This window comes from Neopelma chrysocephalum, unplaced genomic scaffold, assembly GCF_003984885.1.
Source record: "Neopelma chrysocephalum unplaced genomic scaffold, ASM398488v2 Primary Assembly neopelma1_129, whole genome shotgun sequence".
In the NCBI taxonomy this organism is placed as follows: Eukaryota; Metazoa; Chordata; class Aves; order Passeriformes; family Pipridae; genus Neopelma; species Neopelma chrysocephalum.
The window spans coordinates 1,201,419-1,227,282 of NW_020897791.1; the positions used below are offsets into that span (position 1 = coordinate 1,201,419).

Sequence of the window (25,864 nt, forward strand, 5' to 3'; positions counted from 1 at the left end):
CCGCACAAATGCAGGGCAGTTTTTGGATCTGGGTCCTATCCCTGTTTAGTTTACCAAGCCCTAACTCCAGCACAAGATGGGGAGAGGATTGGAAAGTACCCTGGGGTTCAGCAAAATGCTGTCATGGTGGAGAAAAAAAGGGATGGAAGAACCTGATTACTCATGTAGTGCCTCCATCCCTCTGCTCCAATAATAATACAGGAGAAGCTGAAACACAAAAGACTTGACGTTGTAACCCAGCCCAGAGGACATAATTTAGGATGTTCCTGAATGCTTTTGAATGGCCAGAAATTACCAGGTTTCATCTCAGAATAAAATAGGGTTTCGAAGCCACTGCTGGGTTACAGGTTGGTGTTCATGGATAAAGGCTCCCTGAGCCTGCAGGAGACTCAGTGCTCCAAGGAACATAACCCAGGATTGAAGCTGTTCCACTTCCAGTCAGCACAGCAGTGAGGAAAATCACTTCCCCCATGCCAGGGATGAAACAGATGCTCAGGGAAGTCAGTGGAGTGTTACCTCATTACTACTGAGAAGTGGTGCAAAGGAGGAGCCAAGAGACTTCCCAGATATTGAAAGTCACTGAAACTTGGACCAAAAAAAAAAGTGCTGCCAGGTCATGTCTCTTCTCTGTGTGCACTGGGCTGGTGTTGCCCTGTGAGCCACAAATATCCATCAGATGTTTAGATTAGGTTTAGGTTTGATATTAGGATTTTTTTCTTTTTCAGTGTAAGGGTTGTTAAGCATTGGAACAGACTGCCCAGGGAGAGAGTGGAGTCACCATTCCTGGAAGTGTTCAAAAAACACATGGATATGGCGCTGGAGGACAAAGTTTAATGGTGAACATGATGGTGGTGCTGGGTTGGTGGTTGGGCTTGATGATCTTAAAGGTCTTTTCCAGCCTTACTGATTCTGTTATGCTATAAAACAGCAAGATCAGACTCAGGAGAGCAGTCCAGATGAGTCAAGGTTATGTTGGAGACTTTTCTGAGATGCCCCACTCCACTGTGCCTGGACTCTGATGCCATTGTCTACCTTCTTGTTTTGGCTTTTCTCTTTCTTCTGGTCACATACCATTTATTACTATTATTTCACTTAGCAGTGACATTTTTATCTGCAATTTTACTGTTGGACTGCACAGGGACAGGGCTCAGTCTTAGGACCCATCCGAGGGACAGTCCCAGGAGCTGGACTTGATGATCCTTGCGGATCCCTTCCAACTCAGGACACTCTATGATTCTATGATGACCATTCCCACCAGAGATTTGTTACCCAGGTAACACCAAGCACTATCCAGGGGACAGCATGGGCCAGGGATTATTGCTAATAGACCTTAGGATCAAGACTAAGCCCCAGGTGGGGAGATGGAGAGAATTTAGTCCTGTGGCAACAACTTGTACCGTGTCACTTAGTTGAAGAACAAGCCCTGATGTGTATTGTTGATTAACAATTATGTGATATTTCATTGATCTGCAGGGATCCAGAGCCCCACACACACTAGAGATGCTGGAATACCAAAGTAGCTGCAAGGATTAACTAGAAGAAAAGAAGTTTTAATAGTGCTGAGGTGAAACCCACCTCCACTCCTTAATTAAGAAAGATATCTTAAAAACAGTTGATTTTGCAAAACACAGCAATGCTCAGCCTCAGTCAGAGCCCCTACAAGCCCCCATGGTGCCAACAAAGGCATTTTATCTACCCAGGCTTCCTCACTATTCTCTCACCTTGAATATTTACCAATGTTAAAGATTTTACTCTAAGAGAGGAAGAATAGTTAATATTTTGTGGACCCTCAATAATTTTTGGAATCTTCCTCACAGATCCTATGAAATAAAGGGAAGCAGACATTAATCAGCAGGAGCTGAGCTGGGTTGGTGTCCTCCACCTGCTAATTCTCTCTACCACACCAGGCTTTGTGTTGTCACCATTTCAAAGCTATTAATGGTTAATATTTGGCAAAATCCAACTACTGCAGCCATCCAAGACCTGCAGTCAAGGTCAAGAATCAAGTCAAGAACATCTGGAGGACAAGACCCACCAGCCAGAGTCCTCATCTCCAAATAAACTAGTGAATAAACAAACCCCCAGACAATTTCAAGCACTGAAACTGCACTTAGATTTTCCACAGAGATGGCTGGAATAGTTAAACTCAAAGGTCTTTCCCAACCTTAATGATTCCATGATTCTAAAATTCAGTTGCTTTCACACCAGCTTTTTGTCAGCCTGGAGCTCTCCCCCCGTCACTGTTTCTGCCACAGTGATACCAGGAGGCACCAACTAAGAGTTGGACCCCATTGTATCCAAGAGGACCAACTTCCCTAACCCTGATCCAAATTTTCCTGAGGGTGAAAATACCTAGGAAAGACTTCAAAGAAACAGTTCAAGGGAGTAACAGCTGCCCAGGAGCTTCACAGAGGAAAAGGGCTGAGCTGGAGATGTAGCAAGATCCCAAGACCAGCAGGTTTTGACCTCATGCCTGTCAATGATTCACTTTCCACCTAATTCATGGAAATGTTCATCTAAGCCATAGACCAAAGACCTGCCTCTGTGCTCAGGAGCTCTGCAATGGCCATGCCCAAATTCAGGGCTGTCCAACCCACAGTGCTCGAGTGATGTGAACCCAAAAGGGCTCATCAAGAAAAACTCAGAGACATCAGATAGAGTTGATCAATAATTTGGGAAGAAATAAAGCAAGGTAATTTTAAATGATTCACTCTGTTGATGACCCAGGAAACAGCCAGAGAAGTTGCCACAAAAACAGGGAAAATTAGGGTTCAGGTAGAACTCAGCTGCCAGTGTTTGATGAGGGCTGGGTGACTGGATAGAATAATTAAACCACCAAAATCACCTCCCAGACCAGAAGCCAATTTGCACAGCTTAAAACCCCTTTGAAATCCTACTTCTCTGACTGTCTGAGGAGTTGTAGCAGTCATCAGACCAACACTTTCAGAGCAGGACATCTGAGTGGCAGGATTGGTCACTGAGTGGAAGGGAGGGCTGAGCAGCACCCCTGATTCCCAACCCCATCTCTGACATTTGCACTGGGGTGATTGATTTCCCTCCCTCCACCCCACTCCCCAGCTACGAACAACTCCCTCGGGGAGATTACACTCCCTACTCTGTAATCAAGAGCAACTTGAAAAGGACTTAGCACTGAAAGAAACCCTCTGAGGGACGGCACTGAGTGGGAAACAAACACAGCATTTGGGTTGTAATTTGAGGTGAGAGGCTGGGGCTTTAATAACCACGTGGCTGCACCCTGCCAGGCACCTCGCAGCTCATAAATGGCATTTATGGGAACAGGAGGTTGCAGGGAGAGTTTTGGGTCCGCATGAAAGGCAGCTTCAAGGTGTGGAGCATCTGAGGGGTTTAGTTGGGCAAGGAAGTTGTATTTAGCACCAGCTTTCCTGTCACACCCCAGCACTGTCACCTGCACACAGGCAGAGCCTGATGACCCAGCTCCAGCACTGAGAAGAGTCGTGTCCTATTTACATCCAACCACCCTGTTGGGCAAGGGAAGGGAGGTGAGAAAAAGCAGCGCTTTGTCCCACATTCCCCTCCCCACACAAATGTGGTGAGTTCCATAAACACATTTAAGACCTACTCAAGAGAGGAAAGAGAAAGTTGTTTCACTTCCCTGAACCTTTTAAGATGAGCTCCAATCCAACAAATACTCCTTGCATTTGCTGGGAGCTGTTAGGAATCACGGTTGGCTTTACCAGTCGTATCTCTCATGCCCAGCACATCCTACATCGTACCCAAAGCTGTTGGATGTTCTCAGAGGTCATTTTGTGAAGGTCATTGCTACTAATGAGAAGTCAAAAGCCTGACCAAGCAAGGGAGGGACCCACCAGCCATCAGCAGCACAGAACAAGGAGGAGCTGTTTCAGCTTGTGGTGGAAGATCCCTCCTTTCCTCACCCCAGAAAATTCCCCTGACTGCAGAACAAGCCAAGGCTTTTCCCAGGACAACAGAAGAAGTTATTCACAGAAAGGCTTCAGTGATGGGAGTAAAAGAATGTTGGCATCACCTCTCAGGTCAAGGTGTGTGCATGTTTCTGATCAAAGATGCTGCAGAATTGCCACTGGCCACAGCCCCGCCAAAAAATAAGTGTAAGAACCCAGGGAGATGCAGGAATATGGACTTACCAAGAAAGGCCTTGTCTAGAAAACTGGGATCAAGTCAACAGTACATCAATCCAGCGCTTTCTCCCGACACAGGGGAAGGAGGGTCTCTACTTCTGAGGGGTGGTAAAGCTGTCTCATGAAGTAACAAAAGGTTTTTCTCTCACTCAAAACACATCATGACCTTAGATTTCAGCCCCCAGCCCCCAATCCCGACCAGATTTCCTCCTTTCTGAGAAGGACACCCCAAACAGGGTTGTCACATAGTCCCACCCTGGAATTTGTCCTGCAGAAAAGCCTTCAGTGCTTTCCCCAGGACACCTTTAAATACCCTGCAGGCCTCCAGCTCACCATATACAGGCAGCTCCTGGAGGCAGCTGTGTCCAGTGAGGGCATCAAAATCTGCAGCACTTGTGTTTCATCACAAGATCACAGATGCTTGAGGTTGAAAGGGACCCCCTGAAATCACCTCCTCAAGTCCACCTCACAATATTCCCCAGTTTTGGTAGAGCATGTTTGGACTGAATACCACTTCCAATGGCATTTCCATGCCTGCAGGCACTTCCCAAATGACAGGCAGTTGTCTTTTCCCTGAGGGATTCCTCGGGTACATCCACAAACATGTCAGCTCTCACAGCAAAGGATGCCTTCCTGGCATTTCCACTTACCCCACTTAACTGGATCCCTCAGCTAACAAGTATTTTGCTGAGATCTCTCCCATATTTTGCTGAGATTTCTCCCAGCTTCCCCCCTGCCCTCCCAGCCTTGCTGCTCTTCTGCCTGTCACCATCTCTCCTGCTGGTAGTAGAATCATCTCCATCTGGAGAATCTGGAAGTCCTGACAGTACTGCCATCCCTGTTAACATACCTAAGAACCCCAAGCTGGTAGGAAGCAGCAAGTCCCACAGGACAGACAGTATTTGACATTGTCCCTGTCATTTTTTAAAGTATTCAGGATATGTAGCAAATGTGCATTCACTATTTACTTATTCCTGCATTTGCCCTCACGGCTGACCTGCAAGTGCTAAAAGGGGTGATTGGAAGGGCAGTGCTGTGTCCAGTGACAGGACCTGACGGAATGGCCTGAAGCTGTGTCAGAGGTGGTTTAGGTTGTATATTAGCAAATGGTTCTACCCCCAGAGGGTGGTTGGGCACTGAACAGGCTCCCCAGAGCAGTGGGCACAGCACCAAGGCTGCCAGAGTTCTAGAATTGTTTGGACAATGCTCTCAGGAACATGGTGGATTTCTGGGAGTTGTCCTGTGTTGGACTTGATGTTCCTTGTGTGTCCCTTCCAACTCAGGACATTCCATGATTCTACTGAGGTGCGGGCAGCTCAGAGGTCTCTCCTATGTATATCCCATATATGGCTTCTCCCATAAACATCCACTTGTTTGCCTGCCCACATGCTCTGTGAGCACAATCTCCACGCTCCTTATCACAGCCTCACACCCCTCTGGGCTGGCTGCACTCACCAGAGCAGACCAGGCACCAAATGTCCTTTGTCACGCGCTCTCCTTAAATCAAAACCCACCCCTGGAGCCATCAGAGTTTCCCTGGAAAGATGCTGTGCCTCAGGCAACACTTGCAAGGCAGGCAGCATGTCTGACCACTGACTAACCGTATCACTGCCAAGCTCCATCCCAAGTGGAAGTGCCAAGACAGCTCAGCCCTGCTCAGGGAAGAGGTTCATTGACATTTACACATTTAACATCACCAACGACCTAAGAGACAGTGGCTGCACAGGCTGCTAGGTTACAGAGATTTTCCTCTCCTCCTATCCCCGATTTCTGCCATAAAAATCAGAGGCTCTGCTGGAATTTTATCCTCATAGTGAGGTATTCTTGGGGCACATACAAGAACCAAATTCCCTGGCCATCACCTGCACGCAGCAAGATTGGAATAAGCTCCCAAAAGCAAGGTGCTTACCCTTGCCCCTTCCTTTGTATGCACAAAGGTGTGGAGCATTTTGTTAGCAATTAACCCTTGTTTCAGCTCAATAGAGCTGATCAGATTGTAGAACAACATCTGAGAAGTGGAGATTAGAGGGCCAAGCTCTTTAGTACTTAAGGCACCAGTGTAGCTACTCAAAATCTGATTTCCCTTTCTTCGCTGGCAGTTGATTAAAGCCTTTTCAAGCAGTTCTTTCCAACCTGCAGATGCTGAAGTCAGGTGATTGAGAAAAACTGGGGTTTTTTTGTTTTTTTTTTGGCTGGGAAATGGCAACAGCATGTATCTCAAGAATTTCAGAATAAAAATCAGGCCTAGAAAACACATCTAAGTGTGTGTCTGTCTGCACACGTGCACTAATGCATAGCTTTGGTAGAGCTGACCACAGCACGGACATGCAAAGGCTTTAATAACGTGGTTCCAGAAGGGAGAAAACACTCTCAAAGCAGGAGCTGAGTCCAGAAATAGACTGTGAGAGGATCAATTTTTGCTGCATACTGATTTATTCAAACCTTCCACAGTGGCGAAGCCCTCTATAACAAAATATCTGATTACAGGACTATGACCATAAATTCCACACACCCTCAAGCAATGGCCAATGAATAACTGACTTGTTAAGGGAACGGGACCTGCACAATGAATAAATCTACCAACAGGGCTCTCAATATAAAAGACCCCACCGGGACAGATTTCCTGCTGAAGGTGTATCGACTTTCATTTGCAGGAACCAGCAGATATTTGTTTCCAGAAGATCACCATTGTTAGATTCTTGCTCAACAACATCCAGTTTCAGCCAGACTCCCACCCCAGGATTAATCCATTTGCATATCAATGAGTGCTGGACTACACAGAGGGCCATTTTGCAGTATTATACAAGGTCTCCTGGAAAAAGTATGTGTTTAATCCAGAGGGAATCCAAGGCAGGTACAGGAGACTTTCATACTTCCAAAGCCTTGGCTCTGGAGAGGCTTCAAGAAAATAAAGACTGAGAAAGGACAAGAAAACATGATTCAGATTTAAGGATGGACGTGCATTCACAGTCAAGGCACAAGAAGAATAATTCATTCCTGGTGCTTGGCTGGTGTCCTTCATCTCAGAATTCCAAAGGAAATGTTGTTTGACCACATCCAGTTGCACGCTGGCACGGAGCTCCCCTGGGAAGGAGGAATCCAGGCATCCCCATTTCACAGATGAGAACACCCAAGTGCAGAGAGACCAATGTCTTAATTAACTGTGACCTGACCCCCTGGCCTGAGCCACGGGGCTTGGCAGTGGATGAGATCAGCCCTGTGAGGATGTCCTTGGTCCATAGTGGGAATTAGAGCTTCTAAAATCAAGCCACAGGGTTTTATGTTGAGGAGACCAAACTTCCAGTGGTTTGTAGAGCTGTAGAACTAAATGATCATCCACAAGAAGACTGGAGTACAGACTGGACAAAGAGTTTCAGCTTCAAATCTATTTTAGCATGAATATCATGACCCCTATCCCAAAAGCATTTAGAGAGAGAGAGCTCTGCTAACTCTCAATGAATATGGAATAGGTACACCTGCCAGGGATGGGATATTCCTAATAACTGACAGAGGGAAGAAAGAAAAGAGCCATTTTGCAAACAGCAAGGACTTTGCTCCAGGCCAGCTGAGCTCCAAAAACTGAGGGAACACCTCCATCTAGCAAAGCCAGCCTGTAAACAGGCAGCTGACAAGGTGAGCATGCAGGTGGGAGTGCTGAAATCACAGCATGAGGTATCACAAGACCTGCCTCTGACCAAAAAACTAGATGTTCAGAGAAAGAGCTGGCAATGATATCTACTGGTACGTGCACATGGTTTGCACAAAATGGTGCCCCAAACACATGCAGGATTCCTGTGTCCTTCTCTCAGGACAAATCAAGTCAGAAAGCAGCAGCTCTACCTGGAGTAAACCTACAACTTAAAAACTGATGCTCACTGGAAGGAGGATTTCGTATGTTTTATATATCTTGCTGCATGTGTGCACTTCAGCCAGCACACAGTGCACCACATAAGACTACACCCATCTGCTTCCATTTTTACCCCCAGCTACTCCAAACAGGTAGTTTTCCATCTTTCCTAGATTTTCTTACAAGGGCTCTGTCCGTTCTTCCTGCAGCTCCCATTTGCTTTCCCTGATCCTCCTTATCCCAGGGATGAGGCAGGGCACCAACAACATAGAGCCTGCCTTTTCAACAGCTCATTTGTCACCAGCTGGTCACTCCTTAATCAATGTTTTATGAAGGGATACATCAGAAAAAAATGCAGAGGAAGTAGGAGAAGGAGAGTAGGAAAGCATCCCTGGTTTAATTCTGATAACATTGGCAGGGGGTGTTTCGCTCCAACAAATTAAAATCAGCAAATCTCTCATTTTCTCTGACAGAGGTAACCAATTTAAATTTTCATAAAGGGGGCAGTGATGTGTGTCTGCCAGACAGAGTCACCAATCTAGCAGCCCTCTGATTTAAAATATTATCTTTCCTTTCCTTTTTTTTTCTTTTTTTTTTTCCCTCTTCCCTCAGAGCTTCCTGGAGCAACATGACAGATTATCTCAGCATAATCAGACTAATACAAACCCCTCGCTCCAAGAGGCACCGCGAGGAATTTCTAAGCCCAAGACGTGACGACAAATGGATGTTCTGAAGGGACTTCATTTACTGCTCATTTTCCTTTCCCTTATTCTTTTTTATTGTTGCATTTTGTAGCCTCAGCACCCTGAAAACCACATTAAAGAGCCAAATATCACATGGAGTGCATGTAAGAGAGAGGGAATTACTCTCTCCCCATGGGCTGCCCTGCCAGATTGCTCTCCAAAAGACAAGTTTGGCTTCCAGTTGATAGTTTCTTATGTTCTAATAAAATGCAACCACTAGTAGGTCAGGGATGGTGTGGGGCTCTTGAAGAATTGCCTTTTGGGCAGAAGGAGCATTAAGAAGGGTTTACAAGGCAGATGGAACCTCCAACACTGGGATGCTGGAGGATGCTGAAGACCAGGATAATATCTGTGCTGGCCCTGACTTGGAGAAATGAGGGTTGGCACAGCTCCCTGTTATAGTGATTTGGGATTTAGAGGGCTTGTCCCCTGTGAATTTGGGATCTTAGGGGGCCATAAATGAATCATAGAGTTATGGTTGGGGTTGGAAGGAACCTTAAAGCTCATCTCATTCCACCCTCTGCCATGGACAGGGACACCTTCCACTATCCCAGGTTGCTCCAAGCCCTGTCCAACCTGGTCTTGAGCACTTCCAGGTATAGGGCAGCCACAGCTTCTCTGGGTAACCCGTTCCAGTGCCTCACCCCTGTCACAGGGATGAATTTCTTCCTAATATTTAACGTAAAGGAAAGGAGTGCATCTCAGATTAAAAGGATCCCCTGCCTCTCCAGTGCAGATGGAACAGTGAAATGCTGTTTTCCCTGGAAGACATCCCTCTTATTCCCACCTTGGCTGAGAAAACTGTGTCCCAGCCCCTTTCTTCCTGTGCTTCAGATCCCAAATCCCTATCCCACCCAAACATATGGATGGACAGCAATCCCCACCAGCAATTTAACTCTTGGCCAAGTTTCACCCGAGCATAAGCAGTACCCTCCTGCCCTCTTTCATCTCAGCACCTTCTGCAAACCTCAGACAAGCAGAGAGCGCAGGGAATTTGGGGAAGGAACTATGAGAAGGACACCGGAGCATCCTGTGAAAGGTGAACACTGGGATGTGATGGGGACTTTCTCTGCAGCCACATGGAGCCGTTCCGACATGTGCTGTGACACCAAGACTCCTCTGCAAACCCCCCAGGCCAGGTGCCAGCTCCCTTCCCTTGGAAGGCTCGCTTGGGGATGGGAATTTTCTCCAAGGGGAGGAGGCGAGCTGGTTCCAGAGACAGCCTGTCATCCATCTTGAAGAAAATACTCCTCTCTCTTTGCACCTCTCCTAGAAAGGTGGCAACCGGTGCTCTGCGAGCCCGGGGATCAGCCCCGGAGAAAAGCTTTGACTCATTTGTTTACCAGCGCAGGTTTCCTGGAGCTAATTAATGAGCCGAGCTGATCCCCGGCAACAGGTATCGATGACAAGGGATTTCCTGCGTGCTGCACTCGAGCTACGGGAGAAGGTGAATCTGGATCTACGAACACGCTGCTTTCCCCTCTCCCTCCCCCAAAAAAGGGGCAAAGAAAAGCCATCTGTAGCCGCACAGGCACTGCGGGAATCCCTTCCATCATCTCCCCTTCCCAGGAGAGATGATGGGGCACGATCCCACTGTGGGTGGACTCGCAGGAGCAGAGTGCTCGGGCATCCCTTTCCCCCTCTTGTAGGGACCAAGGGATGGTGTGGAGACCCCCAGCAAGTCCTTGGAGCTGGGGCCTGCCCCCCTCAATCCTGGGCACGGGGATAACAGAGCTGCTCACCCCACTTGCACTCCCATAGAGAGCCCGTGGAAGCTCAACGAGCCTCTATTTTCACAACGATGCTGAAACTGGGGAGAAGAGGGAGGATGAAACATGCGGGGGAGTGTGGTAAAAAAAACACGGGGAGGGGGGCAAAAAGTCCATGGGAAGGTGATGGTGGAGAGTGGGACATAAACCCCGTGGGCGGCGCGTTTCGGGTGCGGGGTGCGAGGCAGCGCTTCTTGCGAGCCCCAGCCGTGCAGGTGGGGTGGTTTTTTTTGGGAGGGGGGATAAGGGGGAGCAGCGCTCCACAGGCTGTGCCGAGCATCCGAGCGCTCCGGGGGCGGCGAGCGGCGATAGCCGGGCTGCGAGCGCCACCTCCCCGCCGCTCGCCGCAAGCCCGAGCCGCCCCCGACAGCCCCCCCGGTACCGTGGATGGGCAGGGGGGAGGTTTGGAGGGGACCCTGACACCAGGTTGAGATGCCCCCCCATCCTTTCCCAGCCTCTCCCGCCCCCGCGGTTTCAGCGGGAACGGTCCCGATGCTGTGGGAAGGATGGACAGTGTGCGTGAGTGTGTGTGCGTGTGTGTGTGTGTTGGGAGGGGGTGTCACTGGGTTTAGGGTGGTTGAAAAAGGACCCTGTGGGGTGATGTAAGGGAGAAAAGGGCTGTGTGACTGTCCCAGACCACCTCTGAGGGCCTGTGGGGCAGAGGGTGATGCAGGTCTCCCTGGGGTGCCAAAGCAGTGGGATGGGGGGGTGCTCCCCCCACCGTGGAAGGTGCCTGCGGCTGCTCCTTGAGGTCTGATTGGAGATCAGGTGTGTCTCCCCACACACACATTTCCTAGCCCGGGTATGGGGTCTGGCACACGGACCTGCCTCAGTTTTCCCCCGTGTAAGGAGAAGAGAGGTAGAGAAAATTCATAATTAGAAAACCCCTGCACTTTGCAGCCAGTCCTTCCCTGAGCCTCTTCACCTTTAGTGGTCAGTTATGGGGTGCTCCAAGCCCCCACCCCTCCACCCAGGGCTCTGCAACACCATCCCAAGTGCTATGGAAAGGGCCAGGGGTCTGCTCCTGCCTTGCCTGTGCCTTTACCCCATCCAGTTTCTTCCTGGCCTTCCCCTTCTCCCTCCACAGCAGAAGCCATGCTGCACCCTGACCCCTCTAGATCACACAGAGCAGAGCATGGAGGTCCCCTGTTCCCCCTGTCTCAGCACCCCCGTGCTCCCCATGCCCCTCTGAGCCTCCTCAAATAGAGTGTCCTGCCTGCTCAGCCCTCTGCCTGTCCCCTGCCTGGCTCAGCGCCGTGCCCACCCTGTCCCCTGGCAGTGCGGCTTGGCTGAGAGCTGGTGCAATTCCTCAGCACCCTCCCAGGGTAAAAACCTCCCTGGCTCTTCCCTGAGACCTCCTTCCTCTTCCTCAGAGAGGTCTCCCGCACAGCAAGGACTGTGGGACCCGGGTTAATGAGTCATTAATTAATTAGGGACCCACTTAATATGCATGGGGAGTTGTTTGTTTCCTTTAGCAGCCCGGACTTTGGATGAGATCCCAGCTCTGCGAAGCCTCCAGCCTCGTCTCCCAGCTGATAATAGATAATACAGATATTTCAGCACCAGCCAAAGCAGAGTCATCACTATTAACACACAGCCCTCCCCGCTCCGCCGCGGAGGTCACCAGGCAACTCCGCCGAGTGCCGGGGGCTCATCCCTCTCGGCTTCCCTCAGGCTTTGCACGGCCAGGTGAGAGCAAACCTGTCGCTAATCAACAGGTAACGGGGCTAGGGAGGTGTCCCCTGCGCCCGGAGCACCCCTGGCTCCTTCCCAGGGAGGCTTTGGAGACGCTGCGATTCTCGCTCTGCCGCACAGGCAGGTTTGGGCATCTGTCAAAGTAGCTCCGCTCTTCCTCAGCCCCCTCCTTCCCCTCCTCCTCTTCCTCCTCCCTGAGCCATCAGCTGTCAGCTGGCCCTGGCACTCGCCAGACCCGGTGCTGGAGGTGGGTTGAGCCTGAGCCTTGGAAAGCCCCAGCTCCGAAGGGATGGGGTGGTCAGGGATGGAAGGGAGGGGTGTCTTTTTGCCCTCCATCCCTTTGACCTTGCCTCGATGTTCCCTTCCCTACCACCTCCTGTCTATGCAACGGATTCACAGGGGTTGTTCCCGTGGCCAGGGCAGGATCAGGGACCTGGTTTGAGTCACAACCGAAGGTACCTGGCGGAGTTGATCTGAAACCCGAGCCTTCGATTCGGGGAGCGCTGCTGCTCTCAGCCAGGACCGGGGGCACAGCCAGGCTGAAAAGTCCCTTTGAAACATCCACCTGATCCCGTCCATCCCGCTTTTCCCCTATTCCTTCCAGCCTTGGCAAAGCCATGGCTGAAACACCTCTCTGTGAAAGTCTGAAGATGCATCAACAGCCACCCTCCATCAGCGAATGTCAGGCCGTGAAAGGGAAGGGGGCGGTGGGGGAAGAGGGAGAGACAAATTTTGCGATTCATTCCCACACAGGGTGATTCAGAACAAGATGCTTTGTAATTACGCATCCCTGATGGAGACTCCTTCTCTCGCCACCCTCCTCCCCATCCTCAAAGAAAGGCTAAGCCGTGCCTGGGTGCCAGCATCCCCCAGGAGCACAGCTCCGGGAGCAGCGTGTGTGCGTCTGTGTGTCTGTGCCGTACTCCGAGCCCTGCACAGGCTAAAGACTAATTTTCTCCTCCCGTGTGAAGCAAAGTGCTGCTAAATGGCATTTGCGGGGGGGCACATCAGGAGCTCACCCCTCCCCAGCCGTTGCCTCCAGCCCCGGGTAGGAGCCACACAAGCGGCGAAGCAAAAAAGACCCTTCATCCCCCCACACCTCTCCAAGGAAAAAGGGGAAGGCGAGGAGCTGTGATAAGGGCATATTCACGCCCGGGGCAGGCAGCTGCCTGTCCTTCCGAGACTTTGTTTGCCAACATTGCAGGCTGAGGAGTCCCGGACCCCAGGGCTGCCCGCGAAGGCACCGCGGCTTCACAGCACTTTGCAGTTCAGCCCCGACTGGCTCTGCAGCTCTCCTGCCGCGATCCCCCGCTCCTCTTCCCTCTCCTGGCTGCCTTCCCCCCCAAAAAACCAACCCAATCCCCAGCTGCTTTCCCCAGGACACGACTGCATTTCCCCCTCCGCATCCTGCAGACATCAATATTTTCCTCCACCGCCTGATGTTTGCCCACAGGACCCGCATGCACAAAAGTTAAAACTTCCCCTGTCAGGGAATGATTATGCTCTATCCGTCCAAATTGCGGAGCTGAGGGGACAAAAGCACCCTCCGGGTGCTGTTTCCAGGGGCAAAAGCAGAGAAGGGGTTCCCCAGCGCTGCCCCCATCCCTGCCTCCCCTGGGGATGGAGACAGACCCCCCTGCGCTCCAGGCAAAGCGCAGCCCGGAGAAGTCGCGTTCCCTTTCTCCCTACCCTCCGTTGAAGAAGGAAGGGTGGCCGGGAGCCCCTTACCTTGCCGAGCTCCCCAGGTTTTATATCCTCCTTCTTCCCTTTGTCAAATTCCAAATGGAAACCAGCAACATATCCAGGGGTAACCAGCCCAACATTGGGCAGCGCGTGAAGTCCAAAGGATGGCAGAGCTCTCCCTCCCTCCGCTTCCTCCACTCTCGCCTCTACATATATATATACATACACATTTATATATATATATATATGTATCTATTAAAGGGAAAAGGGAAAAAAAATCCTAAAAGAAATGGGGGTGGGGAGGGAAAGGGAAGGAGAACCTTTGGTGTCTCTGCAGACAGGCAGGTAGAAGAGAAAAGCCGAAAATAATTAAGCCGTTTTTTGAGGAATCCTTAGGAGAGAGGGAAAACGCAGTTAAAAGCCAGTAAATCATTAGATCCAAGCAGACAATCAAGTCTTCTCCTTTGGAAAAAAAAAATAAAAATATACAGCAGGGTTCGAAGTAGCTTTCCCAGCAGCGAGGAGCAAGAACGGTCTTCTTCAGAAAGATATGTTTGTTTAAAATCCACTCGTCTGCTTTTCCTTCTTTCTCTCTCTTCTCCCCCCACTTTTCTTTTTTTTTTTCTTTTTCTTTTTTTAAATTCTGCTTCTGAATCTCTCTCTGTGAAACTAGATCCAGTCTTTGTAGCCAGGGGCTGCATTAAGGATTACATCAGGCTTTTATAAGCTTTCCAGATCACACATTAGAGTGAGAGAGAGAGAGAGAGAGAGAGAGAGGGAGGGAGGGATAGGAGGGAGGGATGAAATGCACACACACATACACACGCACACGCACGGATCGGAGCTTTGTAAAACAGGCAGCTATAGGCAAGGACCCGAACTGACACGGTATCGCATCGGGCATGCTCCGCTAGCCTACAGGATGGATGGATGGATGGATGGATGGATGGATGGAGCAGAGGAGCCCAGCGACAGCCGGAGCGCGCTTGAGCCCAGGCAGCGCAGCCTCCCCGGGACAGCTTAGCCCTAAGCGGGGAGCCAGGAGGTGAAGAGGGAGCCGGGAAGGTGGTGGTGAGGATGGCGAGGGCTCTGCTCCCCTCCCCGCTCCCCAAAAAACCTGCGGAGGTTCGGCGCGGAGAGGTGCCGCTCGCCCGCAGAGGGATGCGCAGAGACGCGGCTCGGCGCTGCCGGGGTACCGCCGGGAACATGGGGGTCGGGGACTCTCCCACTGCCCCTCCGGAGCCTCCCCGGAGCTCACAGCCTGCCGAGAGGGACGGGACACGGGACAGGGCGCCGGGGACCAGCGGGGCAGTGGGTCCCCCAGCCCCTCAGCCCGGCAGGCGGGGGAGTGATGGGGGGGAGGGCGGTGATGGGGGGACCTCCCCCAGCACCCCGTTTTGGCCGTGGCTTTGCACCAGGGCAGGAGACGGCAACAGCCGTTAACCCTTTCCTAATTGTTTGATTTTTGCCTCTTTCCTGGCATCCTCCCCAACTCCTTGCTCCATTAACCCAAAATATTGGGGGGATGAGGTGGGGGGGATATCACATCCACGTAACACCCCAGGGGTAGCAGGAAGGGGGGGGAGAGGGAAAGTTTGAGCAGATGGAGGAGAAGGAGATGGGCTGGGGTGAAAGGCTCAGGCTGCATCCCAGCAGATTTGGGCCAAAGCTGCTGCCTCTGGCTTTACAGCCCGGGGAAGGTTCCCCGGGAATGAGGAGCCTCCCGAGCAGAGGACGGGGTCTGGGAAGGGGGCGGAAGGGAGAGGGATAAGGCTCGAGAAGGGGAGAAGAGCTGGGGATCTTCAGAATCTTGTCAGACTTCAGGACCTGCCCCTTGTCTTTAACCTTTTCTACTCCAAAATGGGGAAACCACCCCCTTCCCTTACAAAACCACCTCCCTCCCTGCCCGGGGCTGCTGCCCCTCAACAGAGGAGGGGCACAGACCTGCCCGAGGGGCAGAGGTGAAGATCCCATCTGCCATCAACCTTTATCCCTCTGCCTCAGGGAGGGTGAAGAGCACCCCATTTCTCCCCCCAGGGACTCTCCAGGGCACCTCCACCCCCTTCTCTCGGCCTTCTTTCCCTTTCCTCCCTTCCCTTCACCTCATCCAGTCCTTTTACCCCCATTTCCACACCTTCAAACCTCTTATATCCCTAAAAAACTTCGCGGGGAAGGAGAAAAGAGAGAAAATCCTTCCTTCAGGGGAGCTGAGCAGCAAGCCCTGGCTGTGGTGGAGCGCAGCGAACCAGCCTCTCCTCATCCCCAGCCAGCACTGCAGCATCGCCGGCCAAAGGCATCTGTGACATCTCCAGTTAAGCAGGGACTGGAGCAAAGGGGCAGCTGGGGCCTGAAATGCGTGTTTTTAGCCGACAGGCGGCTATGCTGGATTAGCGCCGTGCATGCTCCGAATGGAAATCTCTCCCTTTCTCTCTCCAGCCTTTCGGGAGTTTGTTTTCCTGCAAGAAGGTTCCCTGCGCCTCCGAGGCCCCCAGGGATTTCTTCTCTATTTCTCCAGCTTCTCTTTCTCTCTCTCCAGCCCTGGCAGGTAGAAACAGGAGAGGGGAAAGCTTTGGAGGGAAACACGGGGTGCTTGGCTGAAGGAGCCTAACAAGCATGTCCTGCCCCTGTGAGCCCCGTGGGGCAGCTCTGCCTTGCTTTTGGGATGGTGGGGGGAGTGAGGGGTGCTCATCTTCCCTGTCTTGTGGTTGGGGAGGCCAGACAGAGCAAGGTGCAGCTGGGAATCTCTCCTGTGTTGCAGGGCAAAGAAGCTCAGCACGAGGAAGAAGTGCCAGAAAGTGCCTCTGAAAAAACCAAACCCCATTTTCAGTCCCCATTGCTGCAATGGGGGGTGATGGAAAACACATTTTTGTGGGAATGGGGCACTGTACTCAATGCAGTGGATCATAAAATCATAGAATATCCTGAGCTGGAAGGGACCCACAGGGATCATCAAGTGCAGCTCCCGGCCCTGCACAGGACAACCCCAGGAATCCCACCACGTACCTGAGAGCGTTGTCCAAAGACACTGAAAAATGTCCCTGCAGCCCTTCCAGGCCTAAGTAGAGAAGTTTGTGGATCCCCAGACCCTCATTTAACAAAAGGGTAAACATGACCCACACCTTAAAAATGAAGAGAAGAGAGGCCTGAGCTCCTCAGCTCTCACTGTGTGCCCTCCAGGGAGAACTGAGGGTGAGCTGCAACACTGAACAGGACATGTGAGGATTTGGGGTCTGCAATGGGTTGAGGTAATCAAATGTAATAACTCACCTGTTCTGTCTGGTTTTGCACATCTGTGAAGTGATGAAGAGGAAACAACTTCACCACAATGCACAGGGACCTGTGAAGTTCACTCCTGTAGGATACCTGGAGAGCAAAGAAGTCTGTTTACAGAGCAAGAGATGCTCTCAAAACATCAGGTCTCCTAGAAATCTGCCTTTGGGGAGACATATACCCTTCCTTCCATTCTGCCAAAACAACCAAAGCATGTAATCCACAGAGACAATGGTCCATACTCTTAAAACAACACACATAAGAACACCTTTTTTTTGTGGTTGTCCCCCTTGCTCCCCATGGAGGGGCCTTGCTGGAACCACCCTGCCCAGCCCTGGGGCTATATGATTTATTTATGACACAGAAAGACTTAGAATAGAGATCCCTGCCCTGTTTTGCTTGAAACTGTGCAGAAATGACCAAAAGGCCTCAGCTCATCCCAAACTGGCAACCTCTGTCCCATCACAACATGGTGTGATGACTCCTGAAGTTACTCAGGGCACCACCAGGACCTTCCAGTGTCATTCCCAGAGGAAAGAGAAGCAGACAGGAATAGCAAAAGCAGGGATTAGAAGGCCCAACAGCTTCTGGGACACATCATCCCCAGACCATCTTGATGGTGCTATAAGGGTAACCCACCCATGACAGGTGCTGGGAGGGTTTTATGACAAACACCGGCTTTGCTGTCCAAAAACACAACCAAGAGGCAACTATAATTCTCTTCTCTGCTCTGTGGCCTTTGTTCCTGGTCTGTTTTCTGTCTGGGTTTTGGAGATTGAAAAGCTTGAGTTGGATCCAGCTGTAATTTTCCACTTCCCTTTGTCACATCCCCCCCCAGCAAACTCAATAGAGATAAACAAACCCTCTACCCTTACAAACACTTTGAATTTAGAACACACTTATTGCACAGAAAATGCCTCTTGTTGTCAGAGGCAACACTGGTCAAGAGCAAAAAATGGGGTGGGAATTTCCATGGATAAATGCAGCACCCCTGGGAATCTGTAAAGAGATTTTGGGAGAAGGATTAAGCTGCTTGGGGGGCCTAAGTGGGTCTCAGACTACAAAGTACATGAGGGAGACATGGAAGAGAGAGAAAAACATTTTCTATCCGCCCAATTTTTCCACCTTCTTTTGAAGCACCTTCTACAGATGGAAATAGGCTGTTTGGGCTGGGAACTGTTCAGAGCTGGTTTAGGTTTGTTAACTCTGTCCTCCCACCTCCCACTTTGGAAAGGTAGGATTGTGGTTCTTCTGGAATAATATATCTGCTCCTAAAATCTGCTGGAAGCACAATGCCAATGCAGAGAAACTGAGTTCAGTTTGTTGGAGGAGCCCCCTCCTTCCAGAGGCAACCCCAGCCATTGGAGGTTTAAATGCGGATGGCAAGGAAAAAAAAAAAAAAGGGAATGCCTGGGATTCTCAGAGGATGTGTTTGAAGAGGATAACAGCAAAGGAGGACAGCTTGTAAGTAATCAGTTTACTTCCCCTCCAGCAACAGATACCACTGTGTTTACATCTATAGCACCTTGCATTGTGTCTGGTTAAAGATCTGCTTAAACATTTCAAATTTCCAGCCAGTCACATCCTTCTGCTGAAGGATGGAATAAGTCAGCTTTACACAGGACTTGAAAGGGATTTTCCCATTCTGCCCTCTCACATGGCTGCTGGCTTGTCGTTTCCACCTCACTTTTGTTGTTGTTGTCATCAATTTTTTATACATATTTCTAATGACTTCTCATTCCTGTTACCAGCTGTGGTTTCTGCTGGCAGGAGCTGCTCAGGGGTGTTAATGTTCACATCATCACGTGTCAAACTCAGCAATCACAGCCTGTCCTAAGGGCAAGGGAGGAAAGTCCTGCTCCGCCTCACATGGGTTGTATCTAGCAAGGGAAGGAATTTTCTGTGTTCAAGGAGTGTCTTGGCTCGAAGTCCTCCATTCCTGGACAACTTGCAAAGAGACTTCTCCTAAAATGAGAATTTAGCCTTAAGCCCATTTTCTAGACTTGTAAAGTGAGGCAGGGCAGCAGTCCCAGCTTCCCAAGTGACAGCATGGAAAACCCTAACTCCAGCCCACTCCCTTAACCAGCCTGCTTTGCACACCAGGGTCAGGGGACAACTTCATGGAGTCCAAAAGAAGAGTCCTAATGAGGGGAACAAGCACCAGCACACACAGTCATGGCCAGTGACGGTGGATGGAGCTTGGATGAGTGACTGCAATGTTGGTGAAGAAGCCACTCACCAGAGTTCCAAAGCTCTGGAATCATCAAGGGGAGAAGATAGAACCCACCCCTGAAAGCATTTGTGGTGCTGGCTCTGGCAGCAGGAAGGAGGGATGGAGCCACAAGCCTAAATGTTCACAGTTCTCCTCTTTTTCCAGAGCTTTGAACTGATCCTGAGCTTTTCTCTTTCCCCAGTCCCTGACTAGGAACAGAAGGGGTGGGGAGGAGATGTTCATGACATCCTTCTGCTGCCTTCCCATTCCACAATGACCACCTACAGTCACTGTGGCTCCAGCTTCCTTTACCTCTTCCCCCCACCTCTTCCACGTGTCCATTCCCTGACACACACACTCCTGTGAGGATCACAGGAGCTTTACACATCACTTCTGGCCAGACTATGGAGGGAGAGGGATTCCTTCTCCTGTGGCAAGGCCAAAAGCTGGTGAAGATCCAGGAACCAGAGGCTGAGTACCAAGAGTGTGAAGGTAAAACAAAGTGCACTTTTGGCCCAGAGTGACACCATTGCCAGTGAAGACAAAACCGAATGGCCACATAAAGGGAATTTCTCTAACAACTGCTCATCTCTTCCTCATCTTTGTTCAGAAACTTTATTTACAGGAGAGAAAGTGCTGAACAACTTGTAAAAATAGCAATGGTGATGATAATTACAGCATCATTTCACAGAGTCACAGAATGGTTTGGGTTGGAAGGCACCTTCAAGATCATCTCGTTCCAACCCCACCTCATGGGCAGGGACACCTTCCACTAGGCCAGGTTTTTCAAAGCCCAATAGATCCTCCTGGTTGGGTGGCCTGCAGCAGACCCCCACTCTACTGTCACCTGTCCCTGGCCTCCCTTAATCCTGACACATAAGCTCTCCTTCAGCTTCTCTTCCATCCCAAAAGGAGCTCCATGTGCTCCAGCTGGTCACTGACATCCAGGGTGACACCCCCTCCTCATCTCCTATGCCTGTGCTTCCTAAAGAGCCTGTATCCTTCCATTCCAACACTCCAGTCATAGGATTCATCCCAATCCAGTCACAGGAACCATCCCACCCCATCTCCATGATGCCAGTAAGATCACAGCCCTGCAGGCTCGTGCACATCTCTAACTCCTCTTGTTTATTCCCCATCCTGCAGGTTTTAGAGTTAGAGGTATTTAAATTGGATCACCGAGGAAGCCAATTTCCCATCTGGAATGGCTGGAATTCCTTTGTGCTGCTCTTCAGGTGCTTTCCTGCTGACCTGCAACCCCTCTCCATGCCCTGAGCATCTCTTGCTGACCCTGGCAACAAACAGGTAGGAGTGGGATGAACTGGGATTTCCCTCCCCCGGGGACTTCATCTTCCCTCAACAGCTGTTGGAAGCTTGGAGCCACTTGTTTAAAGCCTCGGTCAGAACAAAAGGTTTCTCTGTCACTGTAAAGCAGCTTCATTTGCAGGGCTCTCCCGGCCAATGTGCTTCCCGAGCAGAGCCATAGATGGCAGTACGTGGTATTTACAGAGTTGTTTCCCCGAGTAAATCTTCTTATTTTAGCAGAAAGCGAGAGAATTTCATTTCCTTGTAGTTACAACGCGCTCAGAATGCGAATCCTAAATCAATGGAGGAAGCAAGAAAAGCCTCCTTGCCTGAGCACTGGCAGACAGAGCTTGAAATGCAAAATCCCTCTGTGTTGTATAGGATTGTCTATCCCCTTTCACAGGGATGATACCTGGAGAGTTAAACAAGAAAACAATTTTCCATACTGGAAGAAGAAGTTGAAGATACCTCAAGTGACTGTCACAAAAGCCTGAAATGAGCTCAAAATTCCGGGATCACTTTCACAAACCAGCAGCTGGGCATGTGAATGGGAGTTTAGTTCAGGCCAGTCAAAACATTTTGATTTCAATACATATTCTCCCTTTGCTATTGCTTTAGTATCACTAGGTTAGCTTTAAAAATTCAAAATAATATTTAAGCAATAATGTTTGGGATTTTTTTTCCTTCTTCTCTCCTTCTTATAGAAAAACACTTCCACACACTGATGTCTAATACCAGTGAACTGATACTTCTGCCCAAAGACAAAGCTAAGAACCCTACAAAAGGAATATGTAACTAATTGCAAGTTTCTTTCTCTTACTGCTGAGTATTTGGTTTATCAGAGCAACACAGTGAAGAGACTTTATTAATCAAAGCTTTTTATTACTTGAAGCATTTTAATAACTGAAGTACTGGTGTTGCATCCGATCAGCTGATGCTTCTGGCCAGAGCTGGGGCAAACTCGCATCTTCTCCCCTCTTGCAGCAGAAGAAATGACTCTTACACCTGAAGTTAAATAAAACCACTTTGGAATGGAGAAAAAAAAAAGAAAAAAATCTTCATCAGGAACACTCCCTCCTTCCACATTTAAAACTCCACACAGCCAATGAGCCCACTAAAAAGTGGCACCTCCAACAGGAATTTATAAATAATCTCAGCCAGTAAATGACCAGATCTGTGGGTTGTTGCGTCAGGTTTGCCTGGCAAGCTTTTGGTAGTGGGGGGTGGGCTCCTATGAGAGGCTTCTAGGAGCTTCTCCCATGTCCAACGGAGTCAGTGCCAACCAGCTCCGTGATGGAATTGCCACTGGGCACAGCCAAGCCCACCAGCATCTGTGCCAGCACTTCTGGGATTTAAGATTTAAGAAGGTGGGGGGGAAAAAAAGATGAGTATAACTCCAACCTAAGAGAGGAGTGAGAAGATGAGTGAGAAACAGCCCTGAAAATACCCAGGTGAGTGCAGAAGGAGGGGCAGGAGGTGCTCCAGGTGCTGGAGCAGGAATTCCCCTGCAGCCCGTGGTGAGGCAGCTGTGCCCCTGCAGCCCACGGATGCCCACGGTGGAGAAGAGAAAATCAGGAGTGAAAGTGAAGGGGAAGATTTTTTTAAGAAGATTTGTATTTATTTCTCATTACCCTACTCCAGTTTAATTGGTAATAAAACAATTTCTCCAAATTGAGTGTGTTTTGCCCATGATAGTAACTGGTGAGGGATCTCTCCCTGCATTTATCCCAACACATGAGCATTTCCTTATATTTTATCTCCCCTGTCCAGCTGAAAAAGTGCCTTTGATGGACACCTACCACCAAGCCAGGGTCAACCCACCACAGTCATCTCCTTGCCCCCATGTTCCCAACACCCTGGGACTGAACTTCACTTGATTTATTTACATACAAGGATCCAAGTCAGCTCTTCACTGATGTCAGAAGACATAAGCAAAAAAACCCCAAACCAAAACTTAAAAATTTCACACATTAGTGGTTTACAACTTCATTTTTCAGATTGAAACATTTCAAATCATCTCCCAAGCCTAATTCTTAGAAGACCAAGTACTACCAGGCTCCCACAGAAACCAATGGAGTTGGTGAGTGCTCAGCCCCTTTCAGGATGTGTTCCTTTGATTCTCACATGAATGAAAATCTGTGGTTTTCCAATAACTGTATTTCACCCAAACATCCTGAAATCAAAGGCTGATCCTGTGGTTGTGCAGATCACATGACATAAACATATGTAAAACATATTGATCTCCAAATGTAGAGCTTATTGAAGCTACCTTGGAAGCCCTTCAGTGGAAGGTGGGATTAATCTTGAATAAGATAAAAAAAAATTAATATTAAATAAACCATTCACCTAAACTCAGCCTTGTGACCTTTGTGTTTGTTTTTTGGTTTGTTTTTTGGTTGTTGTTTTGGAGTGTTTGTTTGGGTTTTTGTGTTTTGGTTTGTTTAGGTTTTTTTGCTTGTGGGTTTTTTTGTTTTGTTTTTGTTGTTTGGTTGGGGGTTCTTTTTGTTGTTGTTGTTTTTTGCTTGTTTTGTTTTGGTTTTGATTTGGTTTGGGTTTTTTTAATTTTGTTTTTTGTTTTGTTTTTGGTTTGGGTTTTTTTGTTGTTGTTGTTGTTGTTTTGTTTTGTTTTGTAGTTTTTGTTTTGTTTTTGTTTTGGTTTGGTTTTGGTTTTGGTTTAGTTTTTTGGTTTGTTTTTTTGTTTGTGTTTGTTTGTTTGTTTGTTTTGTTTTGTTTTTTGTTTTGCTGTTTTTTCCCAGCTGTAATTATAATCTATGCTGGGCCACGTCTGTTTATGATAATGGAGGAATCATTTATCAGTTGGCTTATCAAGTCTCCTGCCATAAATCACTGACAGCAGCTGGGACAAGCCTGGCTGTGGAGCCATGTGGTGCCAGCACACAACTCATCCCTCAGTGCTCCACGTGCTCCCAAACGCTCTGCAAAGGCTTCCAGCAAAGTTCAAAAGTTCTGCAGTTCCAGTGACATTTGTAAATGCAAAGACCCGTGTCCTGGGCTGCAGACAAAGCAGAGTGGGCAGCAGGTGAGGGAGGGGGTTCTTCCCTTCTACTCTACTCTGCTGAGATCCCACCTGGAGTGGTGCATCCAGCTCTGGGCTTCCCAGCATGGGAGCGACATCAACTTGTTGGGATGAGTCCAGAGGAGGCCACTGAGTTGATCAGAGAGCTGGAGCATCACTGCTCTGGAGCCAGGCTGGGAGAGATGGGGGTGTTCAGCCTGAAGAAGAGAAGGCTCTGGGGAGACCTCAGAGCCCCTTCCAGCCCCTAAAGGAGCTCCAAGAGAGCTGCAGAGGGACTTGGAACAAGGGCAAGGAGTAATAAGACAATGGAAATGGTCTTAAGCTGAAGGAGGGTAGGTTTAGATTAGATATTAGGAAGAAATTCTTTACTAGAAGGGTGTTGAGACACGGAAACAGGCTGCTCAGAGAGGTTGTGGATTCCTCCATTCCTGGAAGTGTTCCAGGCCAGGTTGGCCAGGGCTTGGAGCAACCTGGGGTAGTGGAAGGTGTCCCTGCCCATGGAAGTGGATGATCTGGAAGGTCCCTTTCAACCCAAACCATTCTATGATTGTGTGATTGTGTGATTCAATGTTTCTATGATTTTATGATTTATGCTGCATGAGTTCTTCTCTGTTTTCTCTGTATTATTAAACATAAAGTTTCAAGATTATTCCCTTTGAACAGATTTCAGCAACTGTTCTGTTGGTGATGCTCTTCCAAGGAAGACTTGTCTCCCTTCTCACAGCTGTTCCCTTTAATCTGAAATTAAGTCACTTTAGACAGAAAGAACATGTTTTTCTCCCTCAGAGTGTTGAACAAAACATCCTGACGTGCATAAAGCCTGTTTCAATTACGAGGAACTTTCTTCTGTCCTGTTAAACCTCTGTGAAATCCATATGTAGTCGGGGACAGAACAAGAAAACGAAATTAAATGTTTAAATAAGCTTAAGAGACACAGTCAAGTCATGTTAACCTCAAAATACGCAAGCAATGCAACTGTTGTATGGTATTTTCTCTTTTGTTGTTTTTTTTTCTTTTTATTTTGAATGACCCTCAAGATTTACAGGCCACTTTACAGCTAGAAATGAAGGCAATTGGTGGAGTTTGATTGAAATGTAACTCTTTATTTTCATTATGTACTTTAATGGAAAGCAAGACCATTTATACTCAAGGACATTTTCCACCATACCCAGGAAGGCCACAAACTCTAGGAACCATTTCCCACTCTGGTTAGAGAGGCTTTGGGTTTAGACACAGCCTTTGGAGGCTGCTGGAAAATTTGGAAGGCAGTCCAAGAGGCACATTAGAACCATTTATTCAGGGAAAGGCTGCTATTTATGTGCTCTGGAAATCATGGAGCTGAGGAGATGAAGGCAGAGAGAACAATCATGGTCCAGAAGTGTGGTGATGGAGCAAATGACCCTGGAGCCATTCCCAGCTGTGTCCCCAGTCTTGTCTCACCTTGATCAGACTTGGCAACACAACGTAAAATCCCATGTGCTGATTAAATCTGTCCTTTCCCCCTTCATAAATTCCTTTCTACATTTCCACTTGAGAATGCCAGTCTATTAAAAGGCTCATTTAGAATACAATGAACCAGGTTTGTTTGTTGTTTGTTTGTTTTCCTTCTAATAATAGTGCTTTTACATAACCCCCCACATTTACAATCAGATATTGCTGAATTCCTTCCTAGTCTTCCCATTTCTTACCACACAAAAGTCTCACAGGATTACAGAGAATGCCTGAGGGTGGGGATCAGATCCACAGGTGTAAGTCTGGGATGAACAGAACAGGCTGAAGCCCATTCCTCAGGTATCCGTTGGTGCTGGAGACATGAGAAACTTGTCACTTGAATTTTTTATTTGGAGCAGAAAGTGAGAAATATGTCCCATTTCAAAGGACACAGAAATTTTTCACACACCTTCGCCAGGCACAGCCTTAGTTTTCTGCACTTACTGCTGTGTAGGCACATAAGAACACTCATTTCTGGATGTTTTGTCCCAGCAACCACATCAGTTTTCCTTCAGCTCCCACGAACTCGATGATCTTGTAGATCTTTCCCAAACTTAATAATTCCAAGATTCTATGACTTTATCACTGACTCCAATGCAACCCTGCCAGAGAAAGCCCAGGAGGTTGTAAAGGTTTGGTGAAATGGGAATGAAGGATCTCCAGGGATGTTCAA

General features: G+C 48.9%; 1 protein-coding gene and 1 long non-coding RNA gene across 11 annotated transcripts in view; one reads left to right on the forward strand and one right to left on the reverse strand.

The window, feature by feature from the left end:
• ADGRB1 (adhesion G protein-coupled receptor B1) overlaps positions 1 to 14,636 on the reverse strand; it is a 292,967-nt gene extending 278,331 nt beyond the window's left edge. For all 10 annotated transcript variants that reach the window (XM_027698585.1, XM_027698589.1, XM_027698588.1 and 7 more), the window contains exon 1: positions 13,922 to 14,636. The gene's annotated coding sequence lies outside the window, so the exon portion shown is untranslated. The remainder of the gene's footprint in view (positions 1 to 13,921) is intronic.
• Positions 14,637 to 16,867: 2,231 nt separating this feature from the next.
• Positions 16,868 to 23,018, forward strand: LOC113974988. Its single transcript, XR_003536726.1, has 2 exons — positions 16,868 to 19,850; positions 20,505 to 23,018. It is a non-coding gene; the product is annotated as an uncharacterized LOC113974988 (long non-coding RNA).
• Positions 23,019 to 25,864: the final 2,846 nt, after the last annotated feature.